The sequence below is a fragment of the Bactrocera dorsalis genome, chromosome 5, assembly GCF_023373825.1.
Source record: "Bactrocera dorsalis isolate Fly_Bdor chromosome 5, ASM2337382v1, whole genome shotgun sequence".
NCBI classification, from domain to species: domain Eukaryota; kingdom Metazoa; phylum Arthropoda; class Insecta; order Diptera; family Tephritidae; genus Bactrocera; species Bactrocera dorsalis.
In genome coordinates, this window is record NC_064307.1 from 1,577,829 (window position 1) to 1,598,330 (window position 20,502).

At 35.6% G+C, this 20,502-nt stretch overlaps 1 long non-coding RNA gene across 1 annotated transcript in view; it reads left to right on the plus strand.

The window, feature by feature from the left end:
- The window catches only part of LOC125778729 (uncharacterized), a 142,190-nt gene that overhangs the window by 29,739 nt on the left and 91,949 nt on the right, over positions 1-20,502 (plus strand). The window contains exon 2 of the long non-coding RNA XR_007422886.1: positions 13,357-13,463. This is a non-coding gene — a long non-coding RNA (uncharacterized LOC125778729). The remainder of the gene's footprint in view (positions 1-13,356; positions 13,464-20,502) is intronic.

Below are 20,502 nucleotides of genomic sequence, written 5' to 3' on the forward strand. Positions count from 1 at the left end.
ATGCTTGGAATTTCAGGGCGCTGATCAACGCATTGATTTGATCGGCTGTGCGTTTGAGCGCCGTGGAGTTAGGCTGTCTTCAGTAGGTACCCACGTTTCCATCTAAGATGCTTACTGTTGATGCTAAACAAATTGTATTTTTTTTTAGAATAATATTGGCTCCCTGCACTTCAGTGGAGAATGAAGTCTTGGAAATATATAAGTAAGTTAGGTTGTTAATCGTAAAATACATACTAACGCTGTTAATGTATTGAAATAAAGTAGGTAAATTGCTGTACTACATTTTCTTTTCAGTTATATGTATATGGAAGAAAAAGTATATCGCTTAGTTGTTGGTTTTAAATCAGGGGTAGTCAAATCGCAGTTTGGCTTCAAACATCATTGGTTTCGTTATAATAGAACAGCACATTTCGAGGAATTTGGTTAACTCTACAAAACAAATTTTGATATCCTATATCAATTAAAGGTATTCAGAATGCTTTTATATCGGTACTGATCGTGGGTGTAGTGTAGATTTGGCTACTTCCAAATTGTGTAAAAAGGAAAAAAGAACAATGTGGCAGTAAAAATATTAAAGGCAGGGACACACACGCTACTGCCATCTAGGCTAAATTGACAACAGTATCATTGCCTGAGTTACGTTATGTACGACAAGTTGCGTGAAAATATTCTCAATTTTTGCTCAAATTTCACACGTCAACCTGCTCAATTTTATATCTGTGGATATACATACATATATTCGTATTGAATATATTGAAGAAGTTAATATTTTACTTATTAAAAAGTTTTTAAAGGTTAAAATTTAATTATTTTAAGCCTCTTTTCTTTTTATTCTTGAATTCTATAACATTTTATAACGGTATAAACGATGAAATTTACGAAAAGAAATATAGGAGAATATTTTTGTAGAGATTTTAGTTTCCTACTAACTGAAGAGACGAGATATATTTTTCATTTAGTATTATATACATTGAGAAATGAATTTTTTTTTTATTATTAAAAAAAAATAGATCTCTGAGAAACAGAGGGGTAAAACGTCAACCAGAGGATCCTTTTATATTCACATAACGACATAAGCCTTGTTAGACAATCATTGTACGTAGTATATGAGAGTTGGAGTAGTATCGACCACATACTAAAAAAAATGTTCCCTGTGTTTCATTGGGGTACCTCACATATTGAGTACTTAAGAGCTTGAGTAGTTTTTGTTCGATTTGCACAATTTTAAGTAAAAAAATGGCAAAGTGCTCCTTTTAAGGACACTCATACCTTAACAGGAGTACAATTTAAAATCAAGACAATCACCCCGATTTTAAATCGTTTCGTCATATTGATCATTTATATATATATATCTATATAGTTTTAAAAGCTACGTACAACCTTTAGGTAAACAAAATTAGCATATCTTTAGCAACATGTTACAAGAATAATAAATATAACCGATTTTTTGTTCTACGCTAATTTACATCTACCACTTTAAACGCTATATTTATAAAACAACCTCACGCCACATAAATACATACATAGCTACAGCCATTCAACGTTTTCATTTAAATCCTTTGCTTAAAATAACTGTAAGCATTCTGTGAACTGACCTTACCTAACTGCTTTTGGCTTTGCCATTACTTATCATTTAGTGCAACGCAAGTCGAAAAAAAGTTATTTATGCGCCTTCTGCTCGACATGTCCAGGTTAAGTGTTTACTACTAAACATTTCCAAAGACATAATAAATTTCACAGCTGACATTGCTGCAGCATTAAAAATTCGCCAACAACTGCTGGCATCTCTTTTGGCTCCACTTCCTGAGGAGACAGGAGAAGACAGCATTTGCTAGAGGATCAGTGGAAAAAATTATTCATAAGTCTAAGTATAGAAAATAAGTAGCAAAGTTGCGAATAAAGCTTTGCACTAAAACAAACAACTAATTGCCAACGGTTTTTTATGCCAGAACTCACGGTTTGTACCAACAAACCACTTCGCCTGCTGCTGGCATTGCTGGTTGTAAATTTAGTATGATGTGGACTCAGCGCGGCGCTACGTGCTGGCAAGCAGCTTCTACTTTCAGTTTCTGCTTCTGCTTCTGCAGTTAATGCGCCGCATTTGTTTATTTATTTGTCTAGCATTTTTTGACCGCTTTGCATCTGCAGCTGACTGCCGCATCCGAAGAACCTCCACACTTCGCTTCATTTCTCTGCTCACGGGCTAGCCAGCGCCACTTGAGCGAGCGTCTGTTGATGTCGCCATGTTCTACCTCGTTGTCTTTTGATGTGCTTCGGTTATTTGTCGCTTTTAGAGTTGTTGTTGTTGCTTGCAATTTTCATGAGTACTACTTTGCCAAATACACTATTTATTTTCGACTACCACTCGACTGCACACACACATATATTTGTAGCAAGTTGTTGTTGTAACGTTATTGCTGAAAGCCTTTGACTAGCGCTGGCACTAATAGCCGCATGCCACGTCCTTTTCCCTTACGTACATATGAATTTTACTCGTACGTTCGTCGGCACTCGTAGATCACTCGCCCATGTAAATGCATATGTGTGTTCGCTTCTTGCTTGTGTAATTGCCGTGTTGGTGTCTGTGGCTCTGACAGCCTTTTACCTTACAAGTGCGCTCGTCACCTTCATTGCCCGCCCGTTGGTGTTTGCGCAGTTCCGCTTTGCATTAACCGTTATACACAACATACACACAAACACGTGCAAAGGGTGCATTTGCACTTATGTTTGTACGTGTGCAGCTACACTCGTTTAAATAAAAATGTCTCCAACCTCGTGAATTGCGCTTGTTTCAAGCTTCTTTGCTGTACCCGGTTTGTTTGTGTTTGCTGCCACTCATTCGTTTGGTTATAAATATCAACGTTGTTATGTAATTGCATGTGTTCCTTTTGGCTTTTTTTTTGTTTAGGGTGGTCTGTAAATACCCTGCTGGAAAACTAATTACTATGACTTTGTGTAAAGTTCTTTTTTTGCTCTCCATGGTGTGCTATTTTAAAAAGGGTCCACTCTTCTCTAAATGTACGATACAATCAAAGATCAACTCCGCAGTATGGCAACTGACCTCACAAGGTCAACTTTACTATACTTAACCTAACCTTTAGCAATCTAAACGAATATATTGTCGTATACTGTAGACAAAAAATAGCAACAATTTTTTCTTAAATTTCGCGGGAAAATCCATTCGGTAAAATATTGTTTTTTCTAGATGATCAATCGGCCGAATATCGTATCAAAGATTAGCCGAAGCCGAAACAATACGCAAAGCAGGTCAAAAATCAAGGTTATTTTGACAATTATCGAGGTGTGGTGCACTCGGAATACCTTACGTTCGACCAAGCTATCAACAAGGAATAGTGTTTGAGTGTTATGATGTTAGCGTAATCGCTACGCGAGTTGAAGGCTATTCCGGAAATTTTCCTTAACAACCATTTTGATGATTAGAAAAAATGTTGGCACAATTGTTTTGGGGGCAAGGGGGACTACTTTTAGGAGGACGACATAGATTTTGAAGAATAAATTCAGATTTTTAAAATTTTGAACAAAGTCTTACTATTTTCTGCCCTCAAGTTAAGTTGGTTTTCACTAGAACTCTTCAAAACAGATTCTATTCCTTAAGGCGGAACTTCCTGAAAACAAAAATGGGGTTTTCATGATCTTAAACGATTAGATATGTCTGTCATTTCAAGAGCCGCTTTAAAAAATTGTGAATTATATGCTGTTTGAAACTTTAGGTGCCACGTTGGCCAACTTTTAAACACAGGGACATAAAAATCTACTCTAAAGTTTCATAGTGTAGAACATTATAACAACCATAACCATTTTTAACACCAGTTGTGTGTTTTAAAATCACACGTTTATACGAGTAGTTAATATTCGTATTTAGGGAAAGACTAGTATTTTTTACTTTTATTATATACAAATTTGTGTTTTTAATATTTTCGTAAAAATATTTGGTGTACATTTTATGTGAATTTTTTATTTTCTTAGAATTAAATTCGGCCTCTACACTTACTCTACTTTTTAAACGAGTGATATTATTCATAAGAACTGAACACTGTAATATTGTATGTATCCGGGGAGTTTGCATCTGAAACCATTTCTGGTCGAGAAATATTTATACAGAGGTTGAAGATGTGTATTAGAGACAATCATTTGGAGTTCGAAATTCTCTTTGTATACCTGTAGAAGTTGCATACAAGAAATAGGGAAAAAAGGAAGAAATGACGATAAAGTTCGAGTGTGCATCATAATATTATTCGACCTGTTCTGGGCGGCTTCAATATACTGTTAAAAGAGCTTGTTAAATTGTTCAAGCGTAAATTTTGAAAACAGATGCAACAAAGTTAGAAGACATGGAGTATATCAGCATGTAATATTATTTAAGGTCGTCATATTGGTGATCGGAAGTATTTTGACTAACTTAGACTAACATAACTGAATTAAAAATCAGTAGCACTTAATGCCAAGAACTAAGAAATGTGAGTCTACAGCAATGTTGCGCTCTCAAAGTAAACTTAATAAGAAGGGTTTTGGGGAGTAGCGAGTTCCTAAAATCCCAATGTCGAGCTGTAATACTTGTAACCCATTTAACTTTTGTAATATGAAATTATTATGTTGTTCAATGAACTTTACTCAAATTATGTAATTAATAGTATGCTCTGAGATATTCCAATGAATTTACTCATTCCCAAGTTGAAGAGTTTTCAAACTCAGAGTGCAAGTTCTTCGGATGATTTGCGAGTTCTAGTACTAAAACAGGCGACTTCTTGACAATTTTTCATAAACTCTGTTTACTCCAGCAATAGTCAAAGGGATGTATAGTATTAAAGTATTAATAACCTTAAATGCATCGCCATTTCCCTAACGGTTTCTCAGGCTACAGACACAGTCGACTTCCCAACGTAAATACTAGTATATATGTATATTTATATAAAAAGTATATAGGTAAATAAAAACTCATGCATCCATATGTTCACCTTATATGAAAATCTTTCTGCTCTTGAACAGTTATTCTGGCGAATTAAAGTGCAAGCTCGCGCAGTTGCACTTGTGCAGCCTAGTCACTTGTCCCAGACTTGGCGCGGTCGCTTGGTCTCAGCGCTCACCTGTCAACGTGTGTCTACATCATCACTCTTATGTGGTTGCAATGTCGTTCGTATGATTGTGTTTATCACGAACACATGGCGATTATCACTGTTACCGTTGTTCGCATTATAGCAAAGCTTTTGAAAGCTTTTCCACTTTCATCTATTTCTCTTTATTTTTATGTTGCTACCAACAGCATTATCACTTTATCTGGGGAATTATTATCCTTTACGCATATGACCGTAGCAAATATGTGGCAGAAACAAGCAGTGCTAGTCTCTGAATTCTTTTGGTGGGGCTTAGCACCAGTTGGGTTAACAAGAGAATTCCGATTACGCCAAAATACAAAACAAATATTGCATAAGTATAAAAAAATGGCAAAAATATCTAAATTCTAAAATTCGAGAGGTTACACAACCATTATTAAAGAATCGGAGCCACTGTCCACCAAGAACGTTTCTTTACTCAAAATGCTCTCGTGCGACTACAATATAAGTTAAATGTGGTTATATACATTTAGATTGTTTGCAAATCGTGGAAAACTTATTGTTGAAAATGTGTTTTAAATCTTTTCTGCATTAAATTTTTGCTTGAAGAATATGAAGTCCAACCGACAAGTTATTAACACAATTTGTATAAAGAATTACAATAAGCTGTGCAAATAAACCCCTCTTTCAGGTGCCCCTTCAGGTTAAGATTTCATGCATCTCCATACACACTCACATATACATATATGTATGTATAAACCACGCTAACTCTTCTGTAAAGGGAAGCGTAAAAACGTTTCGGTTATGAAGAGCTCTTTTGAAAGTACTGAGATGTGTAAAGAGAACAGCAGTGAAGAATGGACCTCTGTGTTGAACTGAACTTAACGAACCTGCAAACACAGTGGCTTCCACAACTAAATATATTTGAATACACACTAGACATATGTGTGTGGTTGCAGGGCAAAAAGGGATGTCTTCAACACAAGGGACATCTGAGCGAGTGCTTTCTTTTTAAGAATACATACAACTACAGGCATTCATAAAAAGGATTGTGGTAGAAGGTGTATAGAAAACTCCGTTAGGGTTAGGCTAACTCGATTTGCCGCAGAATGCATAATTTTCAGATTCTCTGAGAGTTATAAATATGCCTCCATATCGAACAGAGCATATAAAAGTAAATGAGGTTTTTTCAGCGACGAAGCTCATTTTGGTTGCATTGGAAAACGGTTTGGAATTTGTCTAGTGATGATAATCCGGACGTTATTTTTGAGACGCTGTAATATCCTGAAATGACTGTTTCAGTTTTGTTGTGCTCTATTGATGGAGGGAACCATTGGTCCATATTTCTTCAAGATTGAAGAATCGTCATATTTTATTTGATAATTAAATTTCTGAAATAAGATTTACAACAAAATCGAGTTAAGCAATAGCAAAGTATTGTTTAAAAGCTTTTAGAATCGAAAAACAAAATGCTGACTACTTTTGACCCACCCTAGTGTGCATATTAAAAGTGTGTTACTTAGTAGTTGCCTTCATGCGCATGTGTGCGCCTCGTGTGAGTAACTTTTATAAACTCTAGTGCGTCGTTTGTTTGTTCCTTAAATCACTGCTTTACTGCAGCAATGTCATAACTAGAGATTTTCAGTTTTTATTAATTACGCAGGTGCATGTGATCAGCATTGTTTTCTACTACTTTTGTTAACTGTTTGCTTGCTATTATTTAGTGTCCGCTGTTGTGCAACTCCAACACATGGCGCCTGAAAGTTTCCATGATTTTGCTCGCCAGCATTTTCATATTTTCACATCTCAACTTATTGCGGTTCTGTGTGAAGCAAGCAAAATGCGACTGTGCGTCAAGAAGTGTACGGCATGAATGTGTTTGTGTGTGTGGAAAACTTTGCGTGCATTGCACCGGTTGCGCTCACCTTGTCTGTCAGTTGGCTTCACTATCTTGTACCTGGCATTTCTTTCACTTATGCCCAGCGCTATTCAGCGCACACTAACCAGCGTTTTCCATAAACCACACACAAGTCCATATGTGAACACGCTTTTTTCGCTCGCTTTTTTGGCTTTAATGAATAGTAAATATTTGCAAGCTTTTTATGCACGTTTCATTTAGTTTCAGTTCTATTGGAGTCACAATGTGTGTGTCAGCATTTTAATACAGTGAATGCGCAAATGTGTCCGCTTACAACCACACTCATAGATAGTAGTGTGTGTAGGAATGAACGCACTTCTTAGCATGTTGTATAAATATGAAATAATGATGGGTTTGTATGGGTCCGCACTCGCTTTCAAATGGTTAAACAAATAGAATTACATGTGTGCACAAATAATATAAAAGCTGCTTGCAGAAAACTTATTTTCTTTAACATATGTATGCTGAAAAATGGGTTTCTTTTCTAATGTCTATATTATTTTTCATATCATTAGTTGTGCGATAGTTTTCCATTTGATTAACGCTAAGTAAAGAAATCACACTTTACAACTATTTCTTGTTTTTGTTTCTAGAAAAAGGAAACTGAAATATAATGAGTGCTTTAGGTTCGAATACCCTTCAAGAGCGTTCGTGATTTGTACTCAACTCTTTGAGTGTCCAAAGAATAAAGACTTGTGTCATTAAAATTTTATTTATAAAATTATTTGCAGAGAATATGTGAGATAAACACTGAAAAGATTTTATTTTTGTAGTTTTTGCAACTTGCAATATGTTGCTATATCTTTATGAAACTTTGTACGCATTTTCTTAAGAAAAAGGTAATACAGAATTCGTAGAGGAGCGTAAAAGGGCGTAAATTCAGTAGCAAGGAGCACTTCTTGGGTACTAAACTAAAAAAGAAAATGGGCGTGGCTCATTAAGTTTAATGTCTCCTAGACTACTTCAGCCACAAAAGCCGAATTCGCTTACGATAATTCATATACGATCTATTACCGACAGTGTGAAAATTGATGAAATCGGCAAAAGTGGATCAAATCGGGTCAATACTGCCCCAACTCCCATATACAACACTACACACAATGATTTTCGTTTATCTAAAAAACCTTTTTCTATATTATATATAGTTTAATTATATATATATAATTACTTGGATCCCGATCCTCTGGTTGACCTTTTATACCTCAAAGTATTTCCCTGGCTTTGATTCCTACAAGTTGCAAGAGTATAAAATGTCCGATTGCACACGAACATAGCCTTTCCTTATTTGTTTATTTTGAAATAATTATTTTCTTGTTTCTATTGTGCTTTGCATGTCAACGAAAGTGGTAACATAAGTACCTTTACCCCCAGCCTCGAATAGTTTTTCGAAGCCTTTTCTTACCAGTCATGTTCAAATGAAAGGTTGGGCTCAATTATTTACTTATCTTTCACGGTTTTGTGGTACAATTTTATTTCTTGAAAATTTTCTTATTTATTTCTTATTTTCTTATTTTAGTTATTTCTTAAATGAATTGAAGTAATAAAAAATAGATTGGAAAGCAGATAAAAGCTTGCTGATGACATTAAAAATCTCGGACGATTGCCAATGAACATTTATTTCCGTAATATGACTAAAGTTTTGATTACTACTACAGTATTGATATAAAATGACATATTATATTTTAAATTTTTGCAAAAGTAATATTTTTATACATTTTTACAAAACTTTCAATTACTCTCACAAAGATTAAAGCAAGCACTCTACTGCTCATTTCTCAAATGATGCCTAGCGCAATTTAACTTTTCGTTTAAACATTGAACTGTGTTCACACACTTAAGTCATTAACTTTTCTCCTTACCTTTAAAATATCAGCAATATAACTTATTCAGACTTTATTGCCTTTTCCATTTCAAATTACAAAATAAATTCTCTACACTAAATATCCAAACGAAAATATGAAACAAAGCACGCATAATCCCAGCAGCGACCTGCCGGCCATGGGTATTCGTATATTCATGGACCATTTGCTGGTTGTCCGAGTGCTACTTTCCAATTACTATTTCAACACAGATATGCTTTATTCATTCATGCTATATATATATATTTTGTGTATGGTACGTAGGCAGCGATTGTTACAATTGTAGCCGTATTTATGAATTCATGTAGTACCTACAAAAATTTAAAAGAAACAGGGTGACGCAAAATTTACCAACAAAAAAGGCCTCGTCGAAGTTATAATACCTTGTAATGCAAGATTGGTTTACTATAACTTGATTATGACCAATCAGTTTGCATTGCAGCTATATGGTATAGTGGTCCGATTTGAACACTTTTTTCGGAGACTATATCGCTTTGAACAATAAGTCACGTCATATTTCGTAACCTGTAATCTATAATCAATAATCTATAGCCCATAATCTAAAACAGTTAGCTTACAAGTATTAATTAGAGAATCATTTGATTTCTTCAGTTACTGAAATCGAAACTCACTTGTAAAAATTCTATACTGTCTTGTTCCAAGACCTTTCGAAGCACCCTTTATAAGCGCGTACACCTATTTGTACAAATAAACATTTACGACTATTGCTTTATTGCAGAATTTTACGACAAACAACGAGTAAACCCTACACTTTAATACAAACTCGTACCCATAACCGCATTCACACACACACTTACACGCATACACAGTGCGAGAGTCGAAGCCCAGCACTACTAAATAGAAAATTTCTCTTTTCGAACATAAAATTGTTTTATGACTATGAAGAATTTTTATTACGCTTTGCATTCGTTAAGAACTCCATCTCAGTCAGGAAGGAGTTGCAGTAACGGAAAGGCTTATTGCTTGCAACGTCGGCACTGATACCGCAGCTACTGTTGCGTCTGTGGGCCGCAAAACAAAAAAGGAAAGGCACGACGGTAAAATCCTCTCGTAGTTGGAGGCTGCACGCCACAGGTGCAACGACTAATAAACCGGACCATAAAGGATACTTGATCGAATTGGGCTTGCAACGGAGTCAAGCACCTGCACATAAATATTTATAGCCTAGAGCACGAGAGCACAGCTCATTAATAAGTGTGTGTGTGTGTGCAGCAATTTAAAGAAAACAATATTCATGTTTGTTTCTGTTAGTGTGAGTGTGTGTGTATGCGAAAGGGTGTCAGTGCGTGCATGCTGATGAATTTTTATGTTGATCTTAAGGATAAGAGTATTATGTGGAAGTGTGCTCACATGCTCGCCTTTGTGCTCGTACCATATACGAGTATGAGCTTGTATATGCGCTTGTAAGTACGCAATAATAAATTTTACAAGCTATTATTCTGGCCAAGTAAGGTGCAGCAAAGTTAATGGTAGCTTTAATTTTGAGCAGAAGTATTGCTTGTGTGATTGATTTCTACTCAATTCTTAATGATAATTTCATTTGAACACGGTAAAATGCTTGCGTGCAGTTAAAGTAAATTTGGCGTAAACGGAAATTTATGACAAAAGTGTTAATAAAAGAGTATAATACTTGTGTACTCTTTTTAACAGTTTTTATTTTATTGTGTAGCAAGTTAATGGAGGAGAAAGTGATTTTTCGTTTGACATTTGCTTTGCATGATTTTTTATACCAAAATGGTTGAGTCGATCCATAAGAAATTTTGAGATCGTCTGATATTTCTTTGATGACGATTTTCAAACACTGTTTTCTTAACCTTTTGGATCCTATCACCACTAGCAGACGTGGATGGACGATTCGCATTAGGCTAGTTTTCGAAGACTTCACGACCTTCACTTTCCCAAAAAATGTCGGAAATGTTGTTTTACGAATCTGTAGCAGTGATTTCGTTGGGTTAGGTTACGTGGTAGGGTTTGATCCCAAATCAGTTGATCGCAACTGGATAGATGTTCGTCTTTTGTGTTACTTATAAATTCTTAAAAGTGGATCTTCAGACCCTTATAAATCACAAATTTATTAAATCTAGTTATGCTAGCTAAGTTATCTACTTCGCTAAGTTCGCCAGAGATGTGTATTCGAAGATATTTCAATCTTAATCTGACAAAGGCTGAACAATAGAGGAGAAAACAACAAGTTGATTTCATCTTGCCAGCCTCCATACAGATTTGATAAAGAGCGTCCGACAAAAAGCAAGTAGTTCGGAGGTCGCTTTACGGTTCACTCTAGGCCAAAAGGATCTAATAGTTCCACAAGTTCTGTTTGGTGACCAGCCCTTGCCGTGCTCACTGATGGTCCATAAGAGGACATTGGAAAACCGACTCGATGGCATTGGAAATAGAAAATTTTGAGCAATCTTGTGGATATAAACCTTCACCGATCTAGTAAACATTTTTGTTTAACGCTTCGGCTAGCGCGCGCTTATTAAATGAACCAGTCCGATTCAAATTTGATCAAATTGTATACATTTTCCGGGTGCTTTATCATTGCAGTTTTTTTGCCTGAAATTACCATAAATTTGAGCTTTTGTTGACTATTTACCATAGATTATTTATTGTGTACCAATATTTTGGCAATTTATAACCTTTAAATGAATACACAGAAACAAGAAGGAATTCAACTACACGAAAATTCTAATTAGGTTAAATATTTATTCAAATTAATTGTAAAATCAAAAGTGCAATTACATTAGTTAATTAACTAAATATTTGATAACAACATTTATGCATTCTTTGAGGTCATCTAACTGCAGCTAAAATTAAGAGCATATTCATTATTACTTACATACAAGTATCTGAATTCATTTTAGCCACACGACTGTGCATTAAAACCAACAATTTCATGCTTTTATTACCACCCACGGTGAGTTGAATGGCAAAATATCAAAAATTTTCGACACGTTTCCAATTTGTCGAGACATTAGCATTGAGCGGCCAAAGCGCCCGAAAGCATGCTTCAAGCTACCTTAATAAAACTAATAACTAGATATTCAAAAGTCAGCAGCAAAAGTTATACGCTTTTCAGTTATGACATACGCTTTGGAAGACTTTGGAGCCATGGCGAATAATGGTGAAAAAACAAGCAAAATAATAAAATTAAAACCACACAAGAGTCAACCGAAAAACAGAGGCAACAACTAAGCAATATTTGAAATGTTTTGTCATTTAATCTCACTCTTGTTGCCAAGCTGAGATTATACTCGTACGCTGTGGGGAAAATGCGGTAACTCGCCCAAAAAGCATATCAAAATCTTGGTGTGTACAGTTATAGTAAAAGGACGCAAGTCGGGTTTGGGGGCGAACTTGCAAAAATGAAATGATAACGGTTGAAAAATATGCGCTACCACATATTTACCACCATCTCATTCGCTTGTGAGTCACGTTGCAGGTTACGCCGGCGTGTCGCATGCCAACAAGATTTTTTCTCTGCTTTCTGTCTGCCTCTATTTTATGAGAGTAAAAGTTTTCCAACTCGAGTGTTGGTATGTGAGGCGTGTACTTTGTTGGTTGATAAAAATATATAAGTTCGGAGACAATGTGGAAGCAATGCTTTCATAAACGTGAATAGTGGTAATTGCAAGGTTTTTGTGTCGAGCTCAAAATACTTGATGGACTAGTTTGCCATAATAGCATCGATCACTGGTAGGAACGATGTGCTAAATGTTTATATTTCAGAAATTTTGGAATTATATAATAGTTATGTAGTGTAAATAGAGTTTGAATTTCATTGTAAAAGTATATATTTTCATCAATTAGACTATAAAAAAATATTAGTGAACTAGTTGCAAACTAGTTACTTTCGGCCCACTTGATTATTTATCAATTTGGAACTAGTTGTTATCTGCCTTAACCATCCAGCTATGCTTGCAGGTTGTTAACGGAGCATCGAAGCGCACTTTATTCACTCACCAGCGGCAGACTCAAGCATACATAAATATTATCAGCACAATATGTGAATGATGAATGTGTTTATGTATGCACATGTCACACATATGTAATTATTTGTTGTTGCATGGGTATGCATGCAGGATTCTGCTTGTTTATGTATTATACTTTATGTATATCCATCCGTGGTTTATGACATTTCCTGTTGTTATCCTTTAATGTGCACACACAGCCAGACGTGTGTTGTCTGCGTATGTGTGTGTTCGTGTTTGTTTCAGCATATTTCGCCACTTTCATGTAAAAAGTTAACAAATGAGCTTCCTATGATAAGTAAGCTGACTCACTCGCCACTTCCGCAAATATGGGAGAGTGCACGTGTGCCTTTGTGGGTTTGTGTGTCTGTGTGTTAAACTTGTTTTGCAGATAAAGAGAAAAATTGCTACAAATTTGCCATTTACTGACATTATTTATTTATCTCCGAGAAATAATTATTTCTTTGAATTAGTGAATTATTTATTAAACAATCTAATATTCTTTCTCCTTTCAGCTGTGGCATTTTTAAAGTGAGTGAAAAGTTGGAATTGAGACTAAAGAGTGCTTGCAAGTCCGAATTGTGCAAATCTTTAAATATTATATCTGTTGTATAAAGAAACGGTAAGTGTGCTTGCTTGATTGAAAATAATTTATTATATAAACCAAAATTTATTTCTCTTTTTATAACTTTTATGTATAAAAAATGTTCAAACATTTGTGAGCAAGATTCTCTCGATAGTTTGCTTAAAATTTTGTCACAAATATTATGTTTGTCCGAAAGTATACGTAATTGCGCGATGATTTAATTTTGGTTCTTTTCCCAAAACAATCTTGTCATGACTTTCATTTATTTCATACCCAGATCATTCTCTAGAATTAAATCGTAGAACCAAAGAAGTAGGGTAGGTGATAGTTTTAAAGTATCTTTTCTCACCATTCTTCGAGATATCCGCTTTCAAAGCAACCGAATTTTATACTAAGCCTTGTACATGTTTTTTCATCCCTTCGGGGTCTGTAGATAGATCACCCAATCGGTGTCATATATCTTTGTTTTGATATGTATTACACAGTCTAATATATACAAATCAATGAACATATGTAAGAGCCATTCTTTTAAGGTAGATTAATGTATGGAAAAAAGTTTCCATTTTAACTCTCATTTTACCAAGCAATATTTTGGTAAACCAAATTCAATTTTTTGTAGAAATAAGTTATATATTTTCCAATATTTATTCCTGACCAAATTAACCAAAGAGACGAGGATCTATGGAAGTGTGCTGGTACTCATTAGGGATATAATATAGTTTGAGCGTTGTTTAGATATCATTATGAATTTTTGCTTAAGGCACACCTTGTGTGAGAGCCGAATTTTCGGAATTTCAAAAGAAAAAACTAATATATAAACTGTTTGAAGATTATTATTATTATTAATAAACAATAAAATTTTTGAAGAAAAATAAATAATAGTAATATTTTTCGAGTTACACCTGATCTCCGGTGACGCCACAGCAGTGATTTTGGCCTTATCCGTGCGTGAAACCTTAAGAAAATTTTCTCATACTAGAAAATGTTGGCTGAACAATGACATACTGACAATTTGACAAGAAGACGGTGTTCACGAAAAAATTGAACTTTAGAAAATTCTGCTCGACATGCCAAACTGTTAGGTCATTGTATGGAGAACTGTATACAGAACTTGCAGAAAAATTAGGTGTGATCAGATCATTTGTCTCCGAGTAAATACTCATACAAATTTGAATATGCTGTTTCGAGGTGGACCTAATTGGCCTGATTGAACTGAGCGTCTATATATAATATTAGAAAGTTGTTACTCAAAAACTAATCGATATATCAATTTCAAGTTTTAATAAGTCGCATATTTTTAAACCTACCAGCAGATATGCTCTTTATAATCAAACAAGATTGTGGAAGTCAAATGCCTTAATTGAAAAGGCTTAGGAGTTGAATTGCACAGGATTCGAGTTAGTTATATGGTTTTTAATAGATTCCATATTGTCGTTATATAAGAGGTGGTCGTGGATTACTGCACTCTGAACCACATCTATATACGATCTCACATCATAACAACATACAATCAAAAATGTCTAACAAATTAAAAAGTGTCCCTACTGTTAAATTGTTTCCAGCTACGTCTCTAACCACGTGACAATTTCGGTGCAAAGTGTGCGACTGAGTTCACAAAAAAGCAAGCAACTTAACTATATTGTCAACACTATGAAAATTAACCACCCATAGCGTTAATAGTGTTGCCACATGGCAACCAGCAACAAGCAAGTGCACAGCAGAAACTCGCCACGGACATGCTCACACACACATACATATGTACATGTAGTCAAGCGCAGTCCAACTCGAGCTGTCAATGTTGCTGATGATGTGAAGATAGTGTGTGTGTGTGCGCGGAGATGGACTTGAAATTAAAATGTCTGCTGTTGTCAATTCTGTTGGACAACGCTGCATTTTGTTAACACCAGCTCAGGCAATACTTACACACACATGTACAAGTTTGAGTATTTGCATGTGTGTGTATACGTTGTTGACTCCCACTTTTCTAGGAATTCTTCAGTTTGTAAGTCTTGTAACTAAAATGTATGTTTATGTGCGTTTTTATGTCTCCTCGCTACAATTTCGATTTAGTAACTGTAAAATTGTAATATTTCTTGCATTTGTCATTTGTTGGACATGTGGCTGTCAGTATGACAAGCTATTTTTGTTTTATTATTGGAAAGTGGAAAATAGTCAGTTTGTTGTTTGTGTCCGTGTGTTGGTTTGAGATAATAGACAAAGTGATGTACATTATGTTATGCGTTAACTTTGGTAAAAGCTGTCATCGAAATGTCATAAAAACAAAATTTTGATAAAAACCAAGAAACAATTTTACTTCGGCCAAACTGAAGCTATAATACCCTTCACAGGTGCATTTTTTATATCATATTTGGAAACAAAATGAACTTCATCATGATTAGGACGGCCAGTTTGCATTGCAGCTACATTCCTTTAGTGAAAAAATGAATTCATGACCCTATCCGAGTTGTGCGTTCTTTTGACAACTTTATTAGCAATAAAATGCACTTCATTAAATGAATTTCGTATGCTAACATTAAAAACCATTTCCCAAGTAATTTTAGCACTTCACAATTAAATCCAATCCCCATACTATAACTCAGTAGTGGAGTAAAAAATTGAGACTTTACGTAATCACTAGTGAAAACGCTGCAACCGCACATTGCGTACCGGAATCATCACCCACATATTTCTTCTGCGCTGATATCACTTGACATATCTATTTTTTCTCCCGTGAGTTTGGCAAAATAAGTTACAAACCATTACGCGCTTTTCTTTAGTCTGGTACTTCCGTTGGTTGCGACGATGGCTATCGGTTTTGGGGTTAACAACATTTTGTGCTTTTCTCTTTTGCTTCGCCACACCAGGGTCTACGGTATGTCATTGTTCTATGCCGTGGGAAAAGCGTGTTGTTGTGTAGTTTGTTAGTGTTATTGTTGTTGTGGCAAGTTGCCGTTACTTCAGTGCCAAATCGGTGCTATAAATAACTGCTAATGTTGTGCCGAGAACATACGCACCCGCAGTATGCGAAAAGGGCAAGTCAAGGGTGCCCAGTAGGAAATTTTGTTTATATTTTTTTGTTTTTGATGTTGAATAAGGCTAAGTAGCATAAAACAAAATCAATGAAATGAAATATTTTCTCATGTAGCTGGAAGTGAGATTTGAATTTTTCTTTTTTGAATCTGATAATAAGAAAAAAATAGAAAACTGCAAGGCAGAGGTCCTTCACTGTACAATTAATAGCTCATACTTGGAGAGACTTTATTAATGATGCCTAAGAACCTATTTCTCAAAGTGCTTTTGCTTGGTACTCTTTTTTAAGTTTGAGTTTTGGGGCAAATACCTTGTATATACTGTTCCCGGAAATTCGAATATATTCAGCACAAAAATGTTATTCGATCTCGAAAGTTTTTCCTACAGGGCTTCGCTTCAGTCACACACAAAGCCGCACGCTTGTCTAAATGTATTGGCAGTGTCTGCATTTTGGCTGAGTGTCAAACGTAAACTGTGTTGCATACTTTTTTGCTGTTATGGCCGCCTTTTTCTGGCATTTCAACAGCGGCTGCCACTGCATTGTCGTTGTCTTTGTGCCGCTTTTTCTACTCGCCGCCGTGTGTGTGACTGCAACTTGTGTTGTGCACTTCGTCGACAAGTCGTTGGTGGTTTGCGCAAAGTTACAGAAAAAACACACAACAACAACAAGAGTAGGATAAAAAGCAAAACAACAACAACACACATCGCTTTTCTTGCCACTTTTTCAGGCTTTTTGCCACTACTTGTGGTGGCTTGATTTTAGGTTATTCAACTGAGTGCACACTTATGCACAAATTCAAGCGTATGTTTAGAGCTGTGTGCGCCTGGCACACATATACCCTACACATACACTCATTTGTGTGCATATGTGCGTGCATGTTGAATCATTTGTTTGTATTTATGGCTGTTTTTGGCAACATTAAATGCGCCAAAACTTGTCACACATGCCTCTTCGACGCTAACTCACAAGCGCTTCGTAAAAAAGGACTAACGTGCAACAACAACTACACACCCACTACTGAGTTTCTTGTTGAGTTCACATACTTGAGTATTGAGTTTGCATGTGTGGGTATCAATGTGTTATGTGTTTGTTTGGCGCTGGCATACTCCACTCTTCACTAAGCGTTGATCTTAATCAGCTGTAAATTTCTTTTGTTTTTGCGATTTTTCGGCAAAGCTGCCATAAAAGTATAATATTTTTTCTTAATAACTGTCGGTGTAAACACCAAGCGAAAGATACAAATTAATATTTCAGTTTTTGTGACGCTTCGGCAGTGGGCCAGTAGCACAATGTGTCATAAATATTGAGTAATGGTTTGGTGAATTATGTTTATGTGCAAGTGTTTGGGGGGTTTTATTGAAATATTAATTTTGTTGATCGATGTGTAAGGCTAGTGATCCAGAAGTATGGCCAAAGATTGAAATGGACCCCATAACTGAACAACTTCTTCAAGATGGTACTAGTTCTATTTAATATCGCTGGATAGCAGTACTAGAATAAGAGTCCACAAATATATTCCGTAGACCAATCCTTTCTTTTCTTTAATCTTGTATGAGGTTTTGTTCCTTCAGCTTAGGTTCCCATACATTCACAAAAACATTTTAGAAAATAATAAGATGTCATATAAGGAAGATTCATTTAAGGGATCATATCTGTCCCGGACTTTTTATTATCGCCTTTACAATTTTTTGAACTTAATACAATTCTCCATGCTTTTATTATATTTATTTTTTTATTATTAATATTAACTGTCAAAGATCTTATCATTGGAATATCAGAAGGATCAGTGAAATTCATTTTGAAAGGTCATTTACGCCTAAGAGAAGTGAAAGCACGACTGGTTTCAAAATCACACAGTTTTTTCGGAAAACAGCTTCACGTTACCGCCCGTGAAACAATGCTTTCCGACTACCAGGATGTCATGAAACATATACATACGACTTGCAAACTGTTTTGAGTCAATTGAAGACATTAAACAAGAATTCACTACGGGCATTGAAGGCTTTTCCGGAAATGGACTTTAGCAGCTGTATTGTATTGTGGTCAAAAGGACGCCAAATATTTTGAAGACAAATGAAGAATTTTAAAATTATGAACAAAGCTTTACTAATTTTTGTTCATAGTACAAAAATATGTAATAACAATATATGTATATAATAATGGAAGTTTGTATTTTATTGCTGGCGTGTTTAAATTACCCAAAAGCTAATATGTTTTCATTTGCCCTCATTGACGGGTGCTAATTTGTTGAATATTGCATTTCAAGGATATTCCTTGTATTTCAGAAGTTTGAGTTTATAATTCGTTTACACTACTAACACATACGCAAATCTGAACCTCCTTACGCTGCACTGATGATTGTACAGCGAAATTGAATTGCTTGAGTTTACACTTAAACTTTGCTTTGGTAACTTAAACACTGGCAGCGGAAGCGCACCCTTTTGTTATACAATGCGCTTTATCCTTCAAGAAACTATGGGTACAAAGCGTTGCTGCTTGAACATGCGCTCCAAAAATTTTCACAAATTATTAAACTTTACACTTCAAGTTGGCCACTTTCAGCCAAAAACTGATTATGCTCAGCCGTTCTTTTTCTTTGCTGCTAAAATTGGTGAAAAAATAAATATTGATCGAGCTTTTCGTTAATACGAAACGCACTTAAACTTTCCCTTCAAAAATGGGAATTTTCCAAAGAAAATAAAAATCATAAAAAAATCGTAAAAAACCAAAAATAATATTAAACGTAAGTATTAAAAACTTTCTCGCCCCTTTTAGCCGCCACTTCGCTTCTACACACAAGCTCTGTTTTTTTGGCGCTCTCACCAACCTCCGACGTCGCGCTTCAGTTGCGCGCATCAAACGGCAAATACGAGCACATTTTGCCATTATGAACAATCAAGCTTTAAATAGCCCTCAGGGGCCAGTCCACCGCCAACTCTCGCCGCACCCGCAACACACTAATGCACTACTAACGAAAACAATGCGAGCGGCGCGAAGCGAATGCACTAAGTGAGTTTGTGAAAACTTGTGAAATTTTACGCTCCAACAAAATGATGAGATTCGCACTTTCGTACAAGGCAAATTGGCGAATTATGAAATGCGAACCACCAAAAATCGCACAGTGGCGCTGAAATTCGCTGCTCCAATTATTCCCGTTGTTGTTATTGTTGTTGCCGTTAAGCGTTCAGATGCCGGCGCACAAAGTTGTTTTGGTTGATTGCTTAGCTGTGATTAGCTGCTCGGGCAACATGCCACCGACTACGCTGCGCGCAATTATCGCGACGCCATTATTGACCTATTTGTGCAGAAATATTTGCCCATTAAAGACCGATTGCTTTTTTTTCAACAAAAATCAAATAGCTTTTAAATAGCTTTTTTTTTATTCAAATTAAAATAAATGCAAAAATTGTTTGTTTTTCGCCGAAATTTCTGTTTACAAATTTGAATTATCACGCGAATATTTTTGAGAATGATTTTCAATTTTGCATATTATGGCAGCCATTACTTTTGGTCGTTAGAAAGTAAAAATTTATAACTCGAATTTTACCGTTAAACTATATCTACGTTTATATAGGTCACATACAATGCACTTATACCAACCGTACTCCCTGGCGCTGCGAATAATTTCCCGCAGCAATCAAGCGCTGTTTTGTGCTAATCGACGGTTAATTACGGAGTGCGACTAAATTTTTGCAGCTAAATTCGTGGAAAAGCAGCAAATGGTTGTTGCCACCATTTTAATGGAATTTCGATGTAAAAGGCGTTTAATTTCGCTCTAATGAGTTAATGATTTAATCAATATAAATTAATGTATTATTTATAATTCAAGTTTACGGTCTATGTTGTTGTTGTAGTTAAAATTTAAAATTCCGCCTTGCAGTAATTGTCCTAAGTAATACTATCACATGCTATGTTGCTTAGAATAATAACGTCCGGCCGAAAAAATGTAAACATTAATGCTCTCCTAGCTTCGGCTATCGAATAAATAAATTAATCTATGTCTCCGCAATAGACTTTGAGCCAAGAGAGTGGGAGGTTTATCTA